General features: G+C 42.1%; 1 protein-coding gene across 1 annotated transcript in view; it reads left to right on the top strand.

Moving 5' to 3' along the window:
• Positions 1-24,594, top strand: part of LOC306972284 (zinc finger matrin-type protein 4-like) — a 278,469-nt gene that overhangs the window by 210,707 nt on the left and 43,168 nt on the right. The gene's annotated exons all lie outside the window — the stretch shown is intronic.

The raw sequence follows: 24,594 nt of genomic DNA, 5'->3' as shown, positions 1-24,594 counted from the left end.
ATTGTACATGTACAATAGGCCAGGATGGATGAGAGTGTGTTTGAGAGTGCAAGTGTGGGACGATGAGCCCATGGCTTCAATCTGGTGTGGTGTGTTCATTAACATGCACACAAACTAATCCCCGCACATGTGGAAGTGAGCTGTTAACGCGAGCCCCTTTACAGCGTTTTAGAGACATGTTTCCTTAGTCTGTTCATCAAAACATCTGACAAATACAGGAAAAATGAATAGGTGGGCGTAACCGAAAACCTAGCCTAGACTACACTATGTTAAGTTGTATTTCAGTATCATAAAGGTAAAAAAAAAACCTTTTTCAATGAAACTCATGGATGGGAAAAACTACAGAAAGGACGTTCCACATAATTAAGCAGACCAACATTTTCAAGCAATATGGGAAAGAAAAAGGATCTCTCTGTTGATGAAAAGCGTGAAATAGTTGAATACCTTCGACTAGGTATGAAAACCTTCAATATTTACAAAAGATGAAGTGTAATATATCATACTGTTAAGAGATTTGTGGCTGATTCAGAGCACACACGGTTTTGTGCAGATAAAGGCACAATGAGGACGGTTTCTGCCAGACAAATACATCAGATTAAGAGAACAGCTGCTACAAAGCCGCAAACAGGTATTTGAAGCTGCTGGTGCCTCCCGCCTTTGAGTCTCCCGAACATCAAGGTGTAGGACCCTCCAGAGGCTGCAGTTGTGCATAAAACGTCTATCCAGCCTCCCCTAAACTGTTAATTGAATGCTGACAAGCAGAAACGGCTGCAGTGGGCTTGCACTGATATATATATATATATATATATATATATATATATATGTATAATTTTTTACAAATACAGCCCAAAACAACAATACCGGATACCTTCAAAACGTTTAAGTCATGTTATTCCTCATTTCATTCTACTTCAGCCTAGTTACCATATTAATTCAGTGTTTTATAGAGGAACAAGTTGCTTAGGAGTTTTGAAAATGTCTTGTTTTTAGTAAATGGTTTAGTAAAAAATATAATTAGAACATTGAAAGAAGTGTTTTCTTTCTTTTTTCTTTTTTAAATAAATGTAACCAGCATCCTTACCTGAACTGACCTCTCTCTTACCTCTTATAAGAAATAAGTCTGGTCCATTTTTACAACGCTGACTCTATTTGTCGTCTTGTTAATTGCCTGGTCCTAATCTCCCTCCCCTGAGCCAGCGCGGCGCTGCGGGCCCTTCCCGCGGACTCCCGTGGCGTTGTCACGAGCTGTTAACTTTACAAGAGCTCCCCCCTCGTCTCCCGGTCACAAAACGTCGATAACAATTACACAATATTAGTGCGGGGGACGTCAGCGCAGGGAGAGCGGGCGGGCGGCCAGAAGAGCATACGGGCCCAGGGGGTGCTGCTGTGGGAGGGCATCTGAGCGTGACGGGACACGGCGTCGGACCTGCCGCGAGCTGCGAGCGGCCGCCCGAGCGGAAAAGCCAGTGTGAGAGAGAGAGACGGTGGCGCGAGAATTTGGGACATGTTTGAGAAATGGAGTGGGTGTTGTAAATGGTGGCAATGCGGACGGCAAGTGGAGCTATAGGGCAGTATTGTCTACATACAAGATCCTATCAAAATTACTGTGTTGAAGATATGCAAATTTACAATATCAATAAATGTGGAAAATAGAGGGGAAATGGAATAAAATAAAGCGGAAATAAATAGGGAGAAAATCAGGACAAAAAAAATAAAAATAGAGAAATAATAGGGGGGGAATTGATTAAAGATTGTGGATAAAATAGGGAAAAATATGGGTGGAAATTGTGAACAATATAGGGGGGTGAAAATGGGAAGTTTTTTCTTCATTTTTTCTAAAGGGAGAAACATGTGTTAAGTATTTTTCCTTGTGTTGTCTGCTCAAAAATATTGCATCATATCATCTTCATCAGAAAATCCACTAAAAAGATATTAATGTTGTCGATACCGCCAAGCCCTAATGGCACGTACTTCATGATGACCTCTAGGAATTGCTGCAAGGGACATGTATCAATTAATTTTTCTTAGTTTAAAATTCATGATTGGGCTGCACATTCTTTTTTTTTAAATAGTAATGTTTCTGACAAGCATCACAAACACATACACAGTATTTTATTTTATTATTTTTTGTCATATTGAGCCTGAGCACATTACTGTCACTGTGTCTCTGGGAAATACGCTGCCATTTCCTTCACAGTCGTGTGGCTGTTTCTGACATCTGGCCCGGGGGAAAATTCAGCTCGCCCGAATGTGTCCAACGGTGGAAAAAAAAAAGCCATCTTATCTTAGACGAAAACGACTTAAAAGTGCCCGAGTCTAAGCGCCAGAGGTAGTCTGTTCGAGATAAGACGCTGTTCCTCAAAGGGATATTTAACTTTGGGAAAGAACCTAAGACACACCAGATGAACTTAGTCTCTTGGCAACAACATTCTCGACCACCAGGGTCCAGGGGAAGACCTCGCTAACGCTCATCTAACCTCCTCATGCACATTCACATCACACCTTTGTCTTCTGTCGGGGTCTGAGCGCCAACGCTTTCCAATCAATGGCTGCTTTTGTTTCTGTCCAAGTCCTATATTAGAGAACGCAGACCTTCTGAAAACTTTTACTGGATCGAACTACAAAGACCTTGTACAAACACAAGCATGGTGCTAAAATTATACAATGTTTTTTTTTTTATCAACGCTCATGTATGTTTCATAATTTACGTCTGTTAGAGACTCCTTTTGGATGATAAATTGACAAATTAACAACCTGACTCCAGTTCAAACATATTTCCTGGCTTCAAACTTGATATAATTCACCGTCAAATGTCTGGAGGCTAATGTTGTTCTTTTGACTCTTGTATTTGTAACTAAATAGTTGCTAATTCATTAGAGCTGGAACATAACCAATGGCTTATACGTGTTATATTTGTGCAGAGTTGAATTAATGCTGCAAATGGATGCACATGAGGAATGAGCTGCAGGTGCCAATTATTCACAGATACAGCGACAGACTCTTATGTAACGCACCTGCTGTAATCCATAAGTAAGATCAGTACATAAGGATTAGGTATTTTTATCTGTTTATAATTTCTTTGGATATCAACAGCAGCTAAGCATGACCTTCATCTTCATGCTGTTCTGACCACTGAACGACTTCTCCGGGTTTTCTAGTGAACTGTGACTCACATCGAGTACGGTTTTGTGCTCGGTTTGTGTAAAGAAATACAGGCAAAACAGTGCATTTATGTGGATAAAAGACAGATCAAGCATCAGTGCAAGAAGTCAAGTCTCAAGTCAAGTTTCAAGTTCTGTATTCAGTCATGATGTGTTCACTGCCTTTACCAGGACAGAGCAGCTGTGTGGCCTGCACCTTTGTCTGCAGAACCTCGCGCACATTCAAGGTCTCTGTGCAGAGTGTTGCATCGTGCACTCTGCACTGTTTGTGACGGTGCGGAGCAGAATCCTGTTGGTGATCATTGATCAATAGTGTAAGGCCACACCGCCTTTGCTCTGCCTGATCCCGTCAGATCTCGGAAGCTAAGCAGGGAAGGGCCTGGCTGGTACTTGGATGGGAGACCGTTTGGGAACAACAGGAAGCCTGGGTGAATGTAGTGAGTGAGTGGGTGGTTGGTGGTGGTCAGAGGGGCCGATGGCATGGACTGGTTGCCTCACTTCCGTCAGTCTACCCCAGGGCACCACCAAGTATGGATTGAATGAATAATGATAACAATGTAGCGCTTTGAGAAACTTGGTAATACAGAGCGCAATACTAGTGTAAGGTATCATATTTATTATTATTAGTGTTGGAAACTTATTAATAACCCAATGACGCAGTCGTCTCCCCCCTCTTTCTCTATCTCTCTGAGCTTTCCTTCGTTCTCTCTGCTGTGACCTGCTCCACAGAACACAGCTCACTAACTTTCTGTTAGGGCTGGGCAATTAGTCGAATTAAAATCTAATCATGATTTCAATAAAGGTCAATCACGATAATCGCCTGGTGCGTTTTAATCGAGGAGAATTGGCTAGTTCTGTCACAGTGGGGAAAAAAACTATGGACGGCGCAATGCTACAGCGCCTGTCAGGTCAATCCCAGGGAAACACACCAAACACCAAACAAACAGGCAAGCCCAGGATGGCACATGTGGCAGCCTGAGGAGAGGATTGAAGCTGATTTTACTTGCGCTAACTCGTCTAAAGGGCAAAACAGAAACTTGCGAGGAGCCTCAGAGGACCAGGACAGGCACACGGGGATGAAGAGTTTAAACCTCCCGAGAGAAAAACTATCGATGCTATTTGAACCATGTGGATTTGTTTTGAGGCTGCAGCGGTGGACTAGCTGGACTTCTAACAGGGAATTGTAAGTTTGATCGTCTTTTTTACTAATGAATGCGCAGTTTACTCATTCATTCATATACATAATAAGTTGTTAGCGCTTCACTCCGTTACTTCGTGGCCTTTTGAGGCTCCGCACACAAACAGGCACTCGTCGTCTGCTTCTGACATTCTTCAAACATTCCAGTTTTTCACGTCTCCTTTGCAGATGCTTGTGTGTTGCTTGGCCAGGTGAAGCGAGGCTGCACTGTGACGCCAGAAGTGTGGATTTTGTTTTTGCTGATGAGTTAGCTGCAGTTTTCAGTTTGGCCGCAGCATCTGCTTACTGTACATGTTCGTCCAGGAAAGACCACATTTATAGTTTTTTTTTTTTTTTTCATTTAAACAAAAAAATCTCTCAATATGGGGGGAACGTTTTTGTTCCATCTGCTGATGATTGGTTTAGGTTCTATCTGATGAATGAAAAGAGACTTCATGCACGATGCCTGTGCGTGAAGTGTCCTGGCCCCTGTTTCTTTTGCTCCTCTTCCTTCCCGTTCTCATTAATCCTCCCATAATTTTGTCAACTGCACTAATAAAACAGCAGTGCAAATCCTGTTCAGCGCCATTCAATCACAGTGGCCTCGGTCAGAGCATTTGAAGGCTGCAGCACGTTTGTCATAAGCGTAAAGCAGGCGGCGGCACTGGGAGAGGAGTGAGGAGCCTGCCCGCTTTTCTCACCGCCCACCCACAAATTATGTCCTGCTGCCTTATACTGTAACTAGCTGAGACCCGGCCTTCGGCCGGGCCTCGCTAGTCTCCACATTTGATATTCTGGGATTATGAGTGATTACAAAGAAATGTCCAACCCGTCACACAGTTCAGCTGTAGACCAGTGGTTCCCAACCCATTCCAAAAACTATGGCCACGACAAATGAGTAAAAGAATGAATGCAAAAAAAAAGGTCAAACAAACTGCAATTGGAGTGTTTGATGCACCCGTACTCCTTTCTTATAAACTACAACGACAATATTTTCGCTAAACTCGGGGAACAGGATTCAAGAGACAGTGGAATAATTATGGAGAAATATTAGGGGTTCAGTTCTAACGGTTTGGTTCACGGTGCAGGACCCGTGGTTTGGTGCATCACGGTAGTGCACACTCCAAAAACATAGTGAGTAGGTTTTGAAATGAAATAGCCTAATGATCGTTGTTAGACAGTATTTATAACCTTACAATAAAAGTGGCAATGCTTTCCAAGCTGCTTTAGAATAAAATGTACCTCTGGGCTCAATACGTGAAAGCAAAATAGAAAGCAAATGGTCCAGCAGCAACGTAAAAAAAAAGAAAAAAAGAAAAAAAACTAAGCAGTGCAGGCCATGCGCTCGTTAAGTGGTAGTGTCATTGTCGCTTTTACGCACACGGAGGATAAATCAGTCGGAGCAGCGCGTGTGATTAGAGGCTCGTGTTTGAGCAGGTTTGGGGCGCACACGCACACACATACACACACGCACACACACGCACACATACATACACACACGCACGAACACACACACACACACACACACACACACACACACACACACACACACACGCACGAACACACACACTCACGCGCACACATACAGACGAACGCACACACGCGCACACAGCGCCCTGTTGGGATGCGCACGCGCACACATACAAACACACACGCACGAACACACACACATGCGCGGCCACACACATCGCCCTGTTTTGATGCGCGCACACGCACGGCAGTCAGATCTCATGCACTCGCGTTTTTGTGACAGCGGGTTGTCCTCGGACAGCAGCACCGCGGTCCATAAGGACCCGTGGCCAATGCACGAGGCCGGTGGGACTCGTCACGTGGGGGCCGGCCGCGGATGTAATAACACCAACCACGCACACACGCAGTACTGTCGCCAGGCTTCCTGGTGTTCCCAAACGGTCTCCCATCCCAGTCCTAACCAGGCCCTTCCCTGCTTAGCATTCGAGGAACGGTCTCCCATCCCAGTCCTAACCAGGCCCTTCCCTGCTTAGCATTCGAGGAACGGTCTCCCATCCCAGTTCTAACCAGGCACTTTCCTGCTTAGCTTCAAAGTCGGTATGGGAAATAAACATGGCGGCGCCCATTTTATGTTGATGTCCAGAGGAGAAGGAGCGACAAAACAGAGGTTAGATAACTTTGTGTGAACGAGCAAGAAAAAATAGTGCTCAAGACAGAGTGAAATAGTGCTCAAGACAGAGCGAGTCAAAACAAGACTTAAAAATAGTGCTCAAGACAGAGCGAGTCAAAACAAGACTTAAAAATAGTGTTCAAGACAGAGTGAAATAGTGCTCAAGACAGAACAAGTCAAAACAAGACTTAAAAATAGTGCTCAAGACAGAGCGAGTCAAAACAAGACTTAAAAATAGTGTTCAAGACAGAGTGAAATAGTGCTCAAGACAGAACGAGTCAAAACAAGACTTAAAAATAGTGCTCAAGACAGAACGAGTCAAAACAAGACTTAAAAATAGTGCTCAAGACAGAGCGAGTCAAAACAAGACTTAAAAATAGTGCTCAAGACAGAGCGAGTCAAAACAAGACTTAAAAATAGTGCTCAAGACAGAGTGAATCTAAACAAGACTTAAAAATGCATATAATTGTAGTATTTTATCTACACTCTTGCCTCTTACTGTAATTGATTAATTCTAGGTTGATGTTTTTATTGATTGTATTTGTTTTCTTATATTTATGCAACTGTGAAGCACTTTGAATTGCCTTGTGTATGAATTGTGCTCTACAAATAAACTTGCCTTGCCTTGCTACTGCTATACAAGTTCAAAAAACTGACCTCCACCGACCGCTGTCCACGACTGACGGTGCTGTTTTCACCGAACGCACGTGTCTCGCCGTTGGACAAAATGTGCTGAACCAGGACTCCCGATTGGAGATTATCGCGTTGCGAGAAAGAGCTCTTTAGCGCCATCCAGAGGGCAACAGACCGTTCCGCACTTTCTTTGCTGGGTTGATTTCCAGCTTGCCGCTCGTCCTCCTGGCCGCGGTCCACAGTCTGCCTCCTCTCGCAGATTTGTAACACTTAAGAAGCACTTGTCTTAACGGGTTGAGCTGGATCACTGACACTTATCTGTGCAGGGCCCGGTCCGGTCTGCTCGATTTACGGCAGAGGGAGTAGGACCTCGCACCGGAGTCACCCAAGCCCAGTCTCTAAAGCAAAGTGGGAAATGTCAGCCGCAGCACTACTGTTAATGAGTGCCACTGACACCATAAATTAGTCACGAAGAGGCGAATCAGGCCACGAGGACGCAGAGGAGGAGAGGGAAATGAGGTATTGATGTAAATGAGAGACTGAGAGCGCATGGTAACTGCTGGAATTCAACTTTGGTGCTTAGACCCAAAGACCCAGAGTCTAGAAAAGACAACGGGAATACTATTTGTTTGGCTTTTTTCCCCTCGCAATCGCAAAGCGCAGATATTGAATACCGCCTTTGCGATGCCCAATCCCGTCAGACCTTGGAAGCTAAGCAGGGAAGGGCCTGGTCGGTACTTGGATGGGAGACCGTTTAGTAACACCAGGAAGCCTAGCGAATGGAGTGAGTGAGTGAGTGAGTGGTTGGTGGTGGTCGGAGGGGCCGATGGCGCAGACTGGTTGCCTCGCTTCCGTCAGTCTACCCCAGGGCAGCTGTGGCTACAATAGTAGCTTACCACCACCGGGTATGGAGTGAATGAATAATGCAATGTAAAGCGTCTTTGAGTGTCCAGAAAAGCGCTATATAAAACCGATGCATTATTATTATTATTAATAGTGACGGAGATTTCCATAGTTGGATTAAATATGTTTAAATATAATTATATAAATCTAGCATTGACTAAATTAAAGGAACCAGATGGAAGTTGTCACATTTTTTTTACTCGCTACCGCCACCTCAGGTCTTACGCGTAACTGCAGTCTCTATGTTAAGCTCGTGCATGATGATGGAGATAGTTGGTGTTTCGGCCCAAAGTAACAACCTTTTGAGTGACAGCGCAGGATTTTAGTGAAAAGGAGCACGTTTTTTAAATTCTGTCTTGTCCCTTTAAAGGCATATTTCAGGATTTTTGACATAGTGCCTCATTTCCTCGTTATCCAGAGTGTTGTTGATTTCTGGAGATTATTTTTTATCCTCATATTTGAAGAGTTTAGTGGTGCTAGGCTAGTGCTAGGCTAGCGCATGTCTATGGTATCAGCTAGCCTGCATTAAAAACAGTCTGACCCAAGCACAGTGCACCTGAGGCAAATCACTTATAACACCAGACTACCCATAGAAATGTCTGTGTGGAAATGTAACCATTTAGCATTTAAAATAACTTGAGCAGCATCAGCTTCCTGGTTGTGAGCTACGCAGCGGCGGAGTGATCTGCCAGGTTACCGGATCTAGCAGAGTTTGTTTACCTGCGGCCGGCGTTACTACATGTGGAATTCACAAAGGAGCTTTCTACAAATCAGATATGGCAATGTTTGGAGGACTACCCCATGATTTTGAATAGGTTTTTAATGCAGGCTACTAGTTACCATAGACATGCGCTAGCCTAGCACTAGCCTAGCGCCACAAAACTCTTCAACTATAAGGACTGCATGAATGAAAAAATATATATCTCTCCAGAAATCAACAACATTCTGGATGACTAGGAAATGAGGCCCTATGACAAAAATCCTGACACATCCCTTTAACTTTAGATCTATAGTCGACTAAATCTATAGGAATTTTTCATCAACTTTATATCAGTCACTCACATTCAGTGCTGTTTTAAAGAGACGAGATGCAAGTTGAGTTAAGTTTTTATTCTCACTACTGCCACCTCAGGTCTTACATGTAACTGCAGTCTCTATATTAAGCGCATGACGGCACTTCAGACCTGAATGAACACCTTTTTGAGTGACAGTGCAGGATTTTAGAGGCAGTTGTGGTGAATAGGTCTGAGCTCATTCTACACATTAGGACATTGCTGGAACATGTAGAGGGAAGAAAATGCTTTCTTTTTTTTTTACATTTTTAAGTCGTATAGACCACGAGTCTACGTGATAACTTTGTACATATGGTGCTACTTTCACTGTCAGTGCATCTAATCCACTTCATGCCTGCTCCTTTCTGTGATTGCCCTCTGAAATCCACATGATCCAAACACAGGGACACTTTTGCTCTTTGAGGGTTTACATTAGACAAGATAGCGAGAGTTTATATCTGATTTTATTTTGAAACGGTGCCTGACTTCCTGTTTGGTTTCGTGTAATTCCTTGGGCTTGACAGGATGGCGCAGCAAAAGTAGACTCCTTATGGATTCTTTCCGTAGCACTGTGCGGCCTCGGTAACTGGTAAGACGAAAACAACATTTCAATATGCGAGCAAAATGAACACTGGCTGGAAAGACACACTTGAATAAAAGCCTCTAAAACCAGTGCTCTATCTACTCTCCTTACACACACTTCAAATCTCGATATAAATAATGAATAATTAAAAGAGATGAATGTTGATGTTTGTCCCAGAAATAAATAGAAAAGCCTTAAACCCGCCTAGGCCATTTGCCAGCGCAGACGAGACACGATTCATCAGGCCTAAAGTGCATCTCTCCAAAAAAGAGGCTACAGTGTTTTAAATGTTTCATGGTGCTATATATGTCCATTGTCTGGAGTGGGAGGAAAGGATCGCGCCCGGCTGTACAGTAATGGAAGAGGTTCCCCTGTGAATTCATTCCTCACTCTGCGCTGATAGAAACACGGGGAGAGCAGATTGGTTTGCTCCAACACGCTCGGAGCGGCAGGGACGACCCGTCTTTTACCAATCGCATTATATCTGTATCTCCAGAGTGAAATGGGGTCACGCAGAGGGCACGGAGTTTCTTAAAGACGCCGGAAGGGCCGTATATTTATACACAAAGTACAGAAATGTGCTGATTTTGGAATGAGGCCTCTTGGTAAATGTGCGTGAAAGAAATGCCAAAGCTAAAAGTTTAGGGTACATGAGATATTCGGATGTTCACAGCAGCTCCGTTACTCCGCAGTGATGTGAAAGCTAGCGACAATTTCTTTGCGTCATTTTAAAAAACGCGGAATCACACCCATTTCTGCTGTGCGTCCAAAATCGGGCGTGTTGAGTCCAGTCATGACCCACGCTATGGGACACGACTCTGTGCGACTGCTTTCGATGAGCCACAACTCAAGAAGAGTGGTTTCCAAGACTGGTACTGTGAGCAAGAAACTTCAGCCATGCTACCTTATGGGATGATTGGGGGGTCTTTCATCTCCTCCCGGTGTCTATGGCCAGAAAACCACAATTGCAAGTTGGCTGCCTCCGGGTCGGAGTCATCAATATACACTAATGGAATCACGTAGAAGAAGCTAGCAGGCTAACGGGGATGGGTACCGTTCTTTTTTTTCCGATACCAAGTACTTTAACGATACCTGCTTTCCGGTTCCGGTGCCTTAACGGTACTTTTTTCTATACCGATTTTATTTTAATTCAATAAAAATAACGTGTATTAAAAGCATCATTCAGGAAAAAGAGGCGACCCAGGCCGCAGCAGCGTCGCCTGTAACTTCGTGTTTTGAGCACAATTTCCACTTAAGCAGAGATAAAAAGAGAGAAAGGACATTACTACCTCCTGAGTTGCAGAGTCAGAACCACATCAGGACACGGTTTCTTTCAGCTAAACTTTTCTAAACACACTGCACTTTGACGAAGCGAAAGCGCTCCACACGTCAAAGCTCCTTACATGGTGTGAGCGCTCACTCTGCCACTAATAATTTACCAAAACTGTACCAACAATGTCTAATACAGTGAGCGCTCACTTTTCTATAAACCATCTTGGACATTCTCCTCTCTGCAGCTGCTGTAAAGTTGTAAACAACAGCACGTAAGCTCCGCCTCCGGGTCTGTCGCTAAAGGTAAAGACGTCTTTTTTGTTGTCACGGCTTGGTTTTGCTTTTCAATCTGCCTAAAAACTAAAGTTTCTTATTCAGTCCTGGTTTATAACTGGTTTGGTTTAGCTCTGGGTTTTACGACCGGAGTAAGTCCTGGTTTAGACCTGGCTCAGTCCTGACGCAGACCGCGGCTCTGCCATCTCTATTACAAAAGTTTAGTACGTTGTGTTTAGGCGTCTTGTGAAGTATGAAGAGGCCTGTAAGTTAGAGCTATAAGGTGGAGCTTTTCTTCGCTCCATTTGCGCTGAAGCGGCTCATTATCTGCGCATATGTGCATTTTTTAGACTTAATGCGGGTCTGGAGAGAAAAAGAACCGAAAACTGGCACCGAAAGAATTTTATTTTTTCGATACCTCCCCCGACCGGAGCTTTTCGGTCGGTTCCAAGTAGGTACCGTTTAACGGTGCCCATCCCTAGCTCTGGGCTAGCGTGATTTAAACAGTATTTACAGCCAAGTTTGAGTGAAAAAATGATCTCCATTGTGTAATTGGATGTACAATATCCGTCTCTCCCTTTGTCTTTTCTGTCAGTGTAGTATTTACTCTCACGGACAATCAATGAGTAAAAAAACGAGACATGCTACGACTCCTGCAATGGCGCTTATGGCCTCTAGGGGCATGAGTAACTTAGTACTGCTTTAAGCCACATTGGGAGAAGTAGTTTGTTCTGTAACGGTTTAATAATAACATGCACGAGGCTGTAACGCAAATGTAATGTAATGCTCATTGAAGTCAGCGCTGCTTGAAGCACACGCCTCAGCCGATCCCCCCATTGCCATGTTCACAAATTTACCTCAGGGAACTTATTTGAACCCAGGAAATGCATGTTTTATACTTTTATGGTAGATCGTTTATATAATTATAAAATATGCGAAACATTGTGTGTCTATGTCTGGTTTCCTTGAGTCTCAGAGTTGGCTGCACAGTCGTGACCCGACACCAGAGCAGTGAAATGAAATGTTTTATACTGAAGACTTTAATGACAGAGCTATAAAGAGAGAAACATTACACCGCCGTTATCTGCGGCCAAACAAAGACGCCCAAGGACTGAATGAGTCTGAATGAGTCTGCGCCGAGTGGGAGGAGGGTATTTAGTTACGATATGAAATGCATCGTACGTATTTCAATTATTAAAAGAGTAATGTGGCCGTATGTTGTCTTATCTATTCTAATGTAGGTTGGATGGTTGGTTGGAATCTGCATTTTTAAAGTCCCAAGTCCTTTAAAGCTTTTGAACACGAGCACATGTGTAGTGTTACTATCATAAGCCCTAAAATGCACTGTCCAGAGCAGTAGGTGATGCTGTGCTGTTGTACTGTCAATGTGGAACTGACTCACAAAAAGGAAGATTTGTCCCTGTGGTGTTGCCGTACGGGAGGTGAATTCGGGGCAAATTTTTGTGTTTTCGGAACTGCAAAGTTCCTTTTCATACCACTTACTGGATTTGCACTCTCTAATTGGAATACTTTAGCATTAGAGATACACCAATCCAGCTTTTTTGCTTCCGATACGACACTGGGGGTTTGAGTATCTGCCGATATCCAATATGAACTGATGCCAAGAGACTTTGTTAAAAGCTGCTCCTGTAAGTGAAAAAGTGAATGGTCTTTTTTCTCCACTGTGAGATCAATAAAGTCTTATCTTTTCTTGATATCAAGATGTTACAGATCAGTTAAATTAATGAAGAAAACATCAAACAACGATCCATTGGCTTTTCTACACTAAATATCATTGGGTATATTATTACTTTACATTCATATAAAAAACTCACATGAAGTGATCTGATCATTCCAACTTGTGCATAACTAATAATGTCTGTTTCATCAACTAAAACACAAACACTTGCACTCCAGCAGTGGTCAATTGTATTTTATTACATTAGATGACCCAGTCATAGTTTGGGTCTTAGCCTTGATTAGTTTGCATTAGCAATAGCATTAGCATTAGCATTAGCATGCAGCTACTAGATGTGGCACTTTGTGTGGCAATCAAAAGAACATTTGGTTAAAATGAACTCTGGAATTCACCAGGTTCTGAAGTTTGCTTCAGGTTCTTGCTGAATCTGAGTCAGAGCTTCAAAATGACACACTGTACATCGTGTCCAGATTCCCTTAGATTAAGTTGTGTAAAGTTGTTTTTAAAAGGGTGAAAGACAATTAGGTATTGGTTTCGTATCGGAAATTTGTAATCAATGCTAGTATTACCAATACTGTCAGTAAGTAAAGACCAAACTACTTTTACCTTTATTAGAGTAATATGTGACTCATCACGAGAACGGGGGACACAACTCGGTTTTGGGGCATTTTGAGAGGGACATAGTTTGTGAAAGTGTCGTCTCCAAAGTTTCCAGCAATGTCTAACACATTGAAATCTGATCATATTTGGAGAAGATGTGGCAAGTTGAATTTAGGAACTGGAAATATGTCAAAGAGAGGAATCGGCCTCTAAACTTTTGGGCTGTTCTCACCTCTTTCACACACAATGGTGTGTGGGGTTTCAGTCCTCAGGCCTTGAGTTCACTCACTCAAACACACATACACTGATGGACAATAGGCGTTTGAATAAAACTGGCTTTTTTGTGTGGCATTTGTTCGCTAAAGGATGTGTCAACAACGCAAACCAAAGCCTCCTCCCCAAACAACAAAAGGAAACAGGAGACGAGCGTATTCTAACGTGGAAACAGAGCGAGACATCAGAGATCAACTCAAACTCAAAATCCACCATAATGAAAAGACACAAAACTTACTGTTTGGTGCTTTTGCTGAAGCTTGTTTTAACACTGAAGCTGCCGTGGCCAAAGTGTCGTCCTGTCTGGGGAGCAAAGCAGCATCTCTGTCCCGCTGTCGCTGCTTTGCCATCAAGGCTCTTCATGAGGAAGCGGCGCCACATAATCCGTGATTAATAAATCCACTTCCAAACATGTTCGTTGTAACGTCCACGGATCAGCTCGTCTGCTACGATCTCAAGCTCATGCCTCTGTTCCATGAGCGAAATAAAGGTTTCTGCTCATCACTTCTTTGAACAGATGTAAGTTTTCAGTGAATCACCCTTTCTCACAGTTATGTTTTGGTTAAGTTTATTGATTTAATATAAACAACATCTGACAACACTCCTGCACTCAGCCGCTTGTTTCTACCAACTTTTAATCCAAATCATTGGCTGGATTGTATCTTTTCATTTCTATCTCTCATAATGTTGTGATTGTTTTGGAGTAATTCACTTGCTCCCGGCAAAAATCCCTTCAGTCTGAATGCTGTGTTTTATTATTGTCTCTCCTTGAACTGGAGTTAATGTGGTTTCCGACAGCGACGCAGACAATGAAGGCATCACTCAGCCTCCTCCTCTCTCTCCGGTGCAAATGATATATTTAATCACGGAAAGAGCAGAGTGCAGGCGGCGCAGTGCGGTGAAGTGCCATTTACCCAATTTTCTCAATGGGGACGGCTCTTAAGTGTATTCACTGTGTTGCATCGCGGCATAATTAGCTCTCGGTGTGCAGTTTGGGAAGAGCTGAAAACAGTGCTTGTTTCAATACAATGTGCAAAATATAGAACTGTATTCAACAAACATGCCAAAGAGGCCTTTCTCTGCACCCTTTTTTCAAACATGAGTCTAAACTCAAGTCCAATTTATGTAGTCACAAGTTCATGCCTCTGTTATCGCCTCTTACGATTAAAGGTGCATATTAAAGGAATATTGTCCTGCACTGTGCACTGCGACGGGTCATTGGGAATCTGTCAGTGCCAAAAACGGAAAAAACTAGACACTCTAATACACCTTATGTGTGATTTGGTTGGCTTTGTGATGAACAGAAGTTAAATAAATGACGTTCAAAAAGTTGTGAAAAGCCACGATATGGACATTTTCTATATTATTGCGTTTCTTTTCTTCTTCTTTTTAGTCCGAGGGTGCGTTGTGTTGCGTTTGACAAAACAGAGCGGCTTCCCATGGAAAGATCGAAACAGTTGAGATTTTAACATTTCTTTGAGTTTTAAAATGGTCAAAATCGGTCCATGAATGGCTGAGAAACATCCTGTTAAAGTCTTCAATCTGAGAACCAGGCTGTTTAAATGCACACATGACAATGAGCGAAAGCGATCGATAACACGCAGTGTTTCAAAACGTGTCAACAATGTTGTCCTTGAAAATTGACTTGACACGAATATATAGGCATTTGCCTTTTCCCATAACGTTAGTGCCAGAGGGGTGAGGACTAGAGAGGAGGAGAGTAGTTAAATCAGAAAAGGAAGTGTTTCATAAAACACTAATTATCTCCGAATCTAGAAAAAAAATCAGTGATTTTGATCAAAACAAGCCTCTGTTTAGCTTAGGATTTCACAGGAACCGAGGCAAGTAGAATTAAACTGTTCACCTATGGAAAGTTGAGATTCTCGTCTTTCAAACGAGCCATAGCATGTGTCCATAGCTATAACATAGAATACGCTGTGGTGCTGATGAGTTGTTTGATGTGCCTGTTTGGTATGCCGTTCTAGGGACATCCTTCATCAAAAGTTACTCCAAGGTTCCTCAAACTTCTTTTTACGGAGCCACAGAGGCACAATTCTATCCGGGGCAACAACTAGGGTTTACGTTTTACTGGAGTTCAGCTGGAGGCTATTATCACTGAGCCATTTCTTTATTTTGGCCAGTTAGTAATATAATGTGCCCCTGGGCTCACGATACAAAACAAAATAGAAAACAGTGCTCTAAAGTAAAAAATAAAAAAATATAAAAAAAAGAGGGAGTGCAGTGTTGGCCATGCGCTCATTAAGTGATAAGTTTCACTTTCCATACAGCTAAAACAGCAGCGCATTCGCTTTGAGGCTCGTGTTTGGGCTGGACAACATTATGGGATTAGATCTTACGTATTTGTCTGTCATTCACCGCTGCCTGGTCATGAGCAGGAGAAACCTTCACAAAGCCACGCAGATTTCATGTGTTTTGGAGGATGTAACTTTGCCTTCAGCCTTCAGTTCAACGGTAAGTGATGATGACACACATGGGCTCTGGTTATGTGCACACACGTCTGACACGCGCCACAGAGCCTGAGTATCAAGAAATATAGACTAAAACTTGCACCATCACTAAGATGCATACTGTCAGATTTTTGCACCGCAGTGCATTGTTACACCACTAATATTGTCAGAGTTCATACAAATTAGCCACGTGGACTCGCTGCTTAAACGAAAGCTGCCTTCGATTAGGCCTTCAATTAGTACTTTTTACTGGAAGTTTCATTTTGCCATACAATTAAAGCAAAGGCTGCACAATATATGGCAAAAAATATTGTATTGTGATATTAGGTGATGCAACATCCATATCGGAAAGTCTTCATTTGACTGAGATCGACAGTTTAAACAATGCATTGAACTTATAAATGTGTACAAGTTCCGTATCGCAGATCGCAAGTTACTTCAATGTCGCGTAACCCCCCAAAAAAACTCAAAAAAGTATTGGTCATTATTGTTTCAAGTCTAAATAAAGTTGTGGGACATGGTTTGAATCTCTTTCAAAGCAACGGGCCACCGGTTTTCCATACTGAGATATGTTCTTGCCTGAGCTTAGACGAGTTGATGCGTACCTGTCTGGTCTTTGTGAGTGCCCTCAGTCACGCAAAACGACCGAAGATGTTGTTAGCATTTGGCCTCTCCCAATGTATTCCTATAGCTCCAAACGGCGGTGAAGCTCGAAGTGACCAAGCTCTTCCACGGGCACAAAGACCACACAGGTACGCATCAACTCGTCTAAGCTCAGGTAAGAACATATCTCAGCATGGAAAAACAGTGGCCTGTTCCTTTAAATGGACCACCCATCTTTGGGCCTTCACACTGCAAACACTTCGACATGCGGCCCCCGATGGAAAAAAAAGTTTAGGCCATATTGTTGCTATAATATTTACACATTGAGAAACTGTGACTGGTACATGATTTGTCCTGTTAAACTTGAGTCGAATCACCACTGACTCATCATCACGAAATGGCACGCTCTGTTGGGACCTCCACAAATTGAGGGTGAATCGTGACATTCAGGAACCGATGCACTCTGTTAAGAACACTATTAAGATCCATTAAGTGATGTTCAGAATGTCACGAATGATGGAAAAAATGCCATTGGCAACGCATCGTGCCTATGTGTAAACCCAGCATAAGTTAAAACCAGGAGACCGCTCTTTTATTAGTCTGGCAGCGTATCATTTGTAGCAACAGACGGCTTTGGATTTCCGTGGCAACCTATATGTTTATGACTGTAATTTAGGCTCATATCGTCTCATCTTCGACTTGCAGGAGCAGCTGCAACGAGACCATATAATTTGAGATATAGCGCTTATGCATTCAGACGGAATCATTTCACATTCTGACGGGCAGCTCCTCTCTCGCCTCTTGTTTCCTCTCTCCTTGACTCGGCTGTAATTTGGCCTTGTCTAAAGCTCCCATTAGACGCTCTTAAACCTCTATTTTAGGCCCGACGGAAAAACAGCTGCGACGAGCGGCTCGGAGACGTGACAAATTACAAGCACTGCTCTGAATCACTAAATCTGACAGAATCTATCTCCTCTAATGTCCGTGAAGAGGTTTAGAGAAATTGTTTTAGGGAGAGTTTGACAAGCTGCGTTTTGGAAAGACAATATCACACTAAACAGCGTCTTTCACGGTTGCTGAAAATAGATCGTGAGCATCGTAGGGTGTAGAAGGTTTAGTAGTCAGTCTTCGAAGGTTTAGTAGTCAGTCTTCGAAGGTTTAGTAGTCAGTCTTCGAAGGTTTAGTAGTCAGTCTTCGAAGGTTTAGTAGTCAGTCTTCAAAGGTTTAGTAGTCAGTCTTCGAAAGTTTAGTAGTCAGTCATCGAAGGTTTAGTAGTCAGTCTTCAAAGGTTTAGTAGTCAGTCATCGAAGGTTTAGTAGTCAGTCTTTGAAGGTTTAGTAGTCAGTCTTCGAAGGTTTAGTAGTCAGTCTTCGAAAGTTTAGTAGTCAGTCTTCGAAGGTTTAGTAGTCAGTCTTCAAAGGTTTAGTAGTCAGTCTTCGAAAGTTTAGTAGTCAGTCTTCAAAGGTTTAGTAGTCAGTCTTCGAAAGTTTAGTAGTCAGTCTTCGAAGTTTTAGTAGTCAGTCTTCGAAGTTTTAGTAGTCAGTCTTCGAAGTTTTAGTAGTCAGTCTTCGAAGGTTTAGGAGTCAGTCTTTGAAGTTTTAGTAGTTAGTCTTCGAAGGTTTAGTAGTCAGTCTTCGAAGGTTTTCTGAAACAAAACAGGGAACTAAGCACTTCTCTTGGGGCTTGTGCAATGCGGACTCCAGCTGACCAGTGTTTGTGACATCAACTGTTAAAGTCTTTTAGCCGTGTCTTAATTCATTAACCCTGAGCGCATTAGAGTATTATTGCGTAACGTGTTAGTTTGGATGTCAAGATTAACTGTTGCCTAAGAAAATGTACACATTTGTAGGAACAGGCTCTGATTTCAATAAAACTAGGTCTTATCAAAGTATAAGAGTATTTTTTTTCCTCCTTCAAACGTCATTCATTCGTTTATCTGTATTATTTGGCTTCTTCACTCAATTCACGTTGCTATGCATTTGCTCTAGTACAGGGGTGTCAAACTCATTTGGGTCGCAGGCCGAAATTCAGCTCCCACAGCGCGTCGCGGGCCACATATAATAAAGAAATGTTTTCCAATAAATGAATAATAACAAGCTGTGATTTGGTCAAAGCCCCAACTTGACTGTAGCTTCATTAATAATAATGGCTTACACTTGTATTGCACTTTACAAGCCTGTGTCACAAGTTCCTCAAAGTACTACATAGTCATTATTCATTCACTCCACACTCGGTAGTGGTAAGCTGTTATTGAAGCCACAGCTGCCCTGGGGCAGACTGTCCATTTACCACGTGGCTAAAATGTATTGTTCATATCCTGAGCTCTTATCATGTTAGTGCCCTCTGCTGGACACTTGTGGAACTCTTTCCATTTTTTTTTAATTTAATGCCCCCTAGTGGCTCGAATGAGCATTCTGGATATTCATTAAAAAATCATAACTCCGACAGGAATGGGCTAGAGACTTACCTTTTTTTTTTCTTTACATATTATGGAATTTATGCTCTACACGGGGGCCGGATAAAATCATCTCGCAGGCAGTATGTTTGGCATCCCCGGCTCTAGTATCGAATCTTGAAAATATACACTCCAATTGATTTGATCTAAATATCTTACATATCTTATTCGTACAGCCTGCGCGCCTCATGCACGAGCTTATCATTGAGGCTGCAGTTACACGTTTGGCCAGAGGGGGCAATCGCGAATACAGAACTGACAAACTCCACATAGTGTGTTAATAGTGTGTTGTATATTAAGCTAAAATTAAAATTAAGCTAAAATACTCTAGCTAAAAACATGGAGTTGTGTCTTGTTTTTGTTTCGTTCATGCATGTTCGAGTGACCTTTTCTGTCCATCTTTTCTGTCCATGACTTGACGCCAGGATCGGACCCTCAACCTTTCAGTCGGCTGGCAAACGTGAAGCCGGCGCACAAAGTCACACTTACTCTCTCTCCCTTTTCTGTCCTTATTCAACAGCGTTTTCTCTGAGCTTTTGACAAATTTCACCTGCGCTTCGTGGTTTCAAGGTCGAAATGAAAATAGAGTGCGGAGCAGCGTCGCGTGGAGGAACATTTGCCTGGAGGTTTGAACAAGTCAATCATCGGCGCTAATGGTCCATAAAGAGAGTGAGAGAGAAAGCACTTTTCGCGAGAAAAACTCTTGACGTTTTGAGACCTTGTCAAATACGCACGTCTGAGTGGCTACGGGAAAGAGAATGGCACTCTTATTCGCAGTAAAACAAATGAAAAAGAGACACTGCAGGCAACACTCTTTTCAATTTTCAGATTTCAGGCAAGTTTGCTCTTAGCATATAAACCTTCACCAGGGAGACAATAAGGCGTCATAACGTCTCCACAAAGGTTGCACAATCAAAATGTTTCAGTCACATAAATATGTTAATGTTTTTCGTCAGAGATCTAATTCCTAGCCTGATGTTGGGCTATGAACTTACAAAACAAGGCTACATTTTAACATATTTTCTTCTCTAATAAGTAACTTACTTAAAAACTAATCAACATATTCAAACATCCTTTTGAATAAATCTTTGTAGCTCATAAATCGAGACAAGACCTGGCTCTATCCATACTTTAGATTTGGTTGTAAAAATATAGACAATTTTGGCCATTTTCACGACAATACGTTTATATGAAATCATATCAATTATTCATTATTTCAGACTCAAAAGAAGGTCCATAAAAACATGACAGACACAACAGAGTATACTGCGATTCTCGTCCTTACAGTCTCCCAAGTGCCTCCAAAGCACATGTATCTGACACTGCACTGTTCAGGTCTGATAAGCACATTTATAATTTCCTTTTGTGAGTCCATGAGTCTCCTCATAAATTTATAAACAACATTCCCTATGGTTGCATTTAATGTGGTCCCATTATTCTGCACTAACTGCAGAGGCCGGCACTTGTCCGGGGAGGGACGTTCAAAGGAAGTGCCAGACTGGGGTGACCAGATTTCCCACATTAAAAACTGGGACAATGTGGCAGTTTGTGGGGCGAGCCGACTTGCTTTCACCCACGTCTCATGGTCAAACTTTGTGTTGGTATAATGATAATTCAATGGACAAATACAACACATGGCCGTAAGCAGTGATGTTGGTAACTACTCAGGAGAGCGCTATTATAACATGACTACTTTTCTTCAGTAATGAATAATCTAATGCGTGACTATTTCCAAACCAGTAATCAGATTCCCATTAGTACGACAACCCATCAGTCCGAAAATGTCCCATTGAGTAGGGGTTGAAAAATAAATTAGGTTCAGGCAAGAGTCCACTGACCTCATGGTTAGGGCAATGGTTGTATATGGCTCTCTAATCCACAGCAGATGTCGGACTAATGGCACCTCTGCTCAATGGTAAAATTTCATAATAATAGGTTGTCGGACCAATGGACCAGTTCCTCACTAGATATACTACAATGTCACTATTTTGAGTTTGTGTCAGCTACAGATGACAATATTAAGGTTCGCTGTGCACTAGATAACATCTGTTGTAAGTAATAATTACCATTTCTTTTCAGTGATGCAGCAAATGAATGAAGATATGTTGGCCAGAAAGTTTTTTTTTCTGCAGTTATTTTTATTAGAATTTTTAAGCTGCTAACAGGAAGTGATAAGATAAAGGTGAAGTTCTAGAGCAGTTTGACTCATTTCCATTGACGAAACATAGTCGGCATGGCAACAGTTTAAAATGTTTTGCCTCTATCTACGTCACTTCCTGTTGGTGTCCAATAAGAAAGTGAAACTATAAACATCACAAAAATGGTGAAACTAAAGAAAGCTGGGTCATTTGTTTTAGCTACAGTGAGGAAAAAAAGTATTTGGCCAATATAAAGTCGATGGGAAACTGACCAAATACTTTTTTTTCCCCCACTGTAAATCTCAAATATAAATGTGTTAACTATGTTTTAGCAGAACTTGTGTCTAGTGTGTTATTATGCACTTTAAAGCAGTACTTACTAATTCTTGCCCCTAGAAGCCACAAGCGCAACTGCAGGTGTCGTAGCAAGTTGCGATTTTTTAGCTCAATAATTGTCCGTGAGAGTAAATACTACGATGACAGAAAAGACAAAGGGAGAGAGGGATAATGTACATCCAGTTTAAACAATGGAGAGAGTTTTTTAACTCAGACTTGGCTGTAAATACTGTTTAAGTGGCACTAGCCCACAGTTTGCCCGTTAGCCTTTTAGCTTCTTCTTCGTGATTCCATTAGTGTGTATTGGTGGCTCCGGCCAGAGACACCAGGGGGACATAAAAGACCCTCCAATCATCCCATTAACACTTGTATTACCCCCAGACTGACTACGGAAAGTATTTACTAAGGTAAACAAGTTACTTAGTACTGCTTTAAGTCTCAGTCTAAAAAAAGCTGTGTTGGGCAATGGGCATGGGTGGCACTGATTACAAACCAGGACACCTGGGAAAGAGCTTGTGTAAAACTGGGACAAACTAACTGGTACAACGGACAGAGGGCTCAAAACTGGGACTGTCCCGGGTAAACTGGGACGTCTGGTCACCCGAGCATCTTTGTATGCTACTTGCAGCTTGTGGAGTTTAGCTAAATTCCTTTGCTTGCATATAACCTTTTTGTTTCTGTTGGTAATTTAGAGTTTCAAATTGAGCTCCTGTCCCGTATCGATCTGCAGTGTTTCACCTTAAGCCAACACTGACATTGTGACAGTAATAAATGCTTTGTGCTGGTGGAGAGGAGAAGATGGAGAGGCTGGTGGTTCAGCTGATTTGGCAGAACATGACTCTCTCTGGCATTACGATTGTTCCCATTGGCGTAAACCATTTATTTTTGGTGATCTTCAATCGCCTAGGAATGAGAAAACTTCCTTCATCTTTCCCTGATCCGCGTCTCCTTTATTACAGAGGCTCTATTTTTGGGGCGCCGCTCACCGTATGCGCGTAATCATCGAGAAAAACACTTTAACTTTTTATTGGTCGTTTTTCACTGGATTGCGTTGCCAGGGCCGGGACACAGAAGTTTACTGTATAATGTGGGAACAACGGCCCGTAAAGCCGCGGAGACCTGGAGGGTGAAGAAGAGGCACGGCGGTGATCAGTTACAGAGTCGCGCCGTAAAGAGTGTTAATGCATCTCACTGAAGCTGCTAATGTTCACACTCCCACTGCCTCCTGTCTCAGCGAACGCCGGCGTACGGATTTAGACCGACTGTAGAGTGTGTTAAACTGAGGGATTCATGCATTAAAGCTCCTGTACCACTTTTGTTCTCGCTGTAAAGTCCGCTTTACTGTTTGAAAGTCGAAAACAGAAGCAGAACAGGAAATACATGGCTGGGTGGAGTAGCTAAAATGAAAAGCAATGTTACTTTAAAATAAATTTATTGTTTTATAGACAAGTATGAATGACTTGCAGATCGTCAATAGGGGTTCAGGGTGGGAAGATCTACTGCACTGGCATTGCTGGACTTGGTAACAGGATCTATGGATAAAAAAATGTGTTAAGTGGGAGTTTTGGGGGATTTCCATAAAGGGTTCAACACAAATAATCTGTATTTATTTGATTAAAATGGAAAGAATGAGAGAAATAGTGTCACCATGGATAAAAAGCTATTTGGAAAATTGTTCATACAAATGAATTAAGTTACCTCTGAGTTAATGGACATAAAATGTGGTGTACCACAAGGCTCAATATTGGGGCCAAAATTATTTATGATATATGTAAATTATATTGGAAGTGTAGAATATTGGAAGTAGAAGTTAAAAATAGTGAACCCAAATAATAATAGCAATATTGATGCTTTGTACATTTGAATTGAATATAACATTATTTAACCTCACCTGAACTGTGCACATTTTAGTCCAGTTTGGCTTTACCCAAATCTGAAAGTTTTTGAAAAAAGTGTCAAAATAGCAAGTTAAAAAATAGACGAAAGTGAGGATGAAAATGCAACAAAGGAGCGACGAAAACGTGAGAAAAATAAACAAAAAAGTCACAAAAAAGTAATGTCAAAAAGTGACAACAACGTGGGAACAATGTGAAGAAAGTTTAGTTGAGTTTTGTAGGTCCTAGCTTTCAAATTAGGTGTTGCACTGGTCTATAGGCTGTAACCTTTTATATTTGGGTAAAGCTGAACTGGAGAAAATGCACTTGGTTAAGGCGGGGTTCGGCTTTGCCTAAATCTAAAAGCTTCTCGACTGGAGCTTACAGCCTATAGGCCAGTGCAACGCCTCATTTGAAAGCTAAGACCTACAGAACTGATCAAAGCTTCTTCCTCGTTATCACTGTCACAAAAAAGTGACAAAAATTCAGCAAAATATGGGACAAAAATGCGATGAAAACGTGATGAAAACATGGGAAACAAAAACGACAAAAACGTGATAACAAAAACAAGGAAGAATTAGTTCTGTAGGTCTTAGCTTTCAAATGAGGCGTTGCACTGCCTTATAGGCTGTAAGCTCCAGTCAAGAAGCTTTTAGATTTGGTTTAAATTGGGGAAGATGTGCTCGATTAAGGGGTGAATATTCTGTAGATTTGTGATTGATCAGTTGTTTTTCATATCAATTATAAAATAAATACAGGATCTTGGTGAAAAATTCATGAAACACTTGATCTTTTGACATTGCCGAAGTTTTTTGGAACAACTGCCACAACGAATGTGCTGTGATCAAAGCTAAAGGCGCTGCCACCTAATATAGCTGCAGTCCTTGGCAGTGCTCAAGTGAAGGCAATTTAAGGCAACTGTTTGAGCATGAAAGTTTCATTCATGCTTTAGTG

The sequence above is a fragment of the Gobius niger genome (genome assembly GCF_951799975.1).
Source record: "Gobius niger genome assembly, chromosome: 1".
In the NCBI taxonomy this organism is placed as follows: domain Eukaryota; kingdom Metazoa; phylum Chordata; class Actinopteri; order Gobiiformes; family Gobiidae; genus Gobius; species Gobius niger.
The sequence above is the reverse complement of the archived record's forward strand: the minus strand, read 5'-3'. Positions and strand labels throughout refer to the sequence as shown.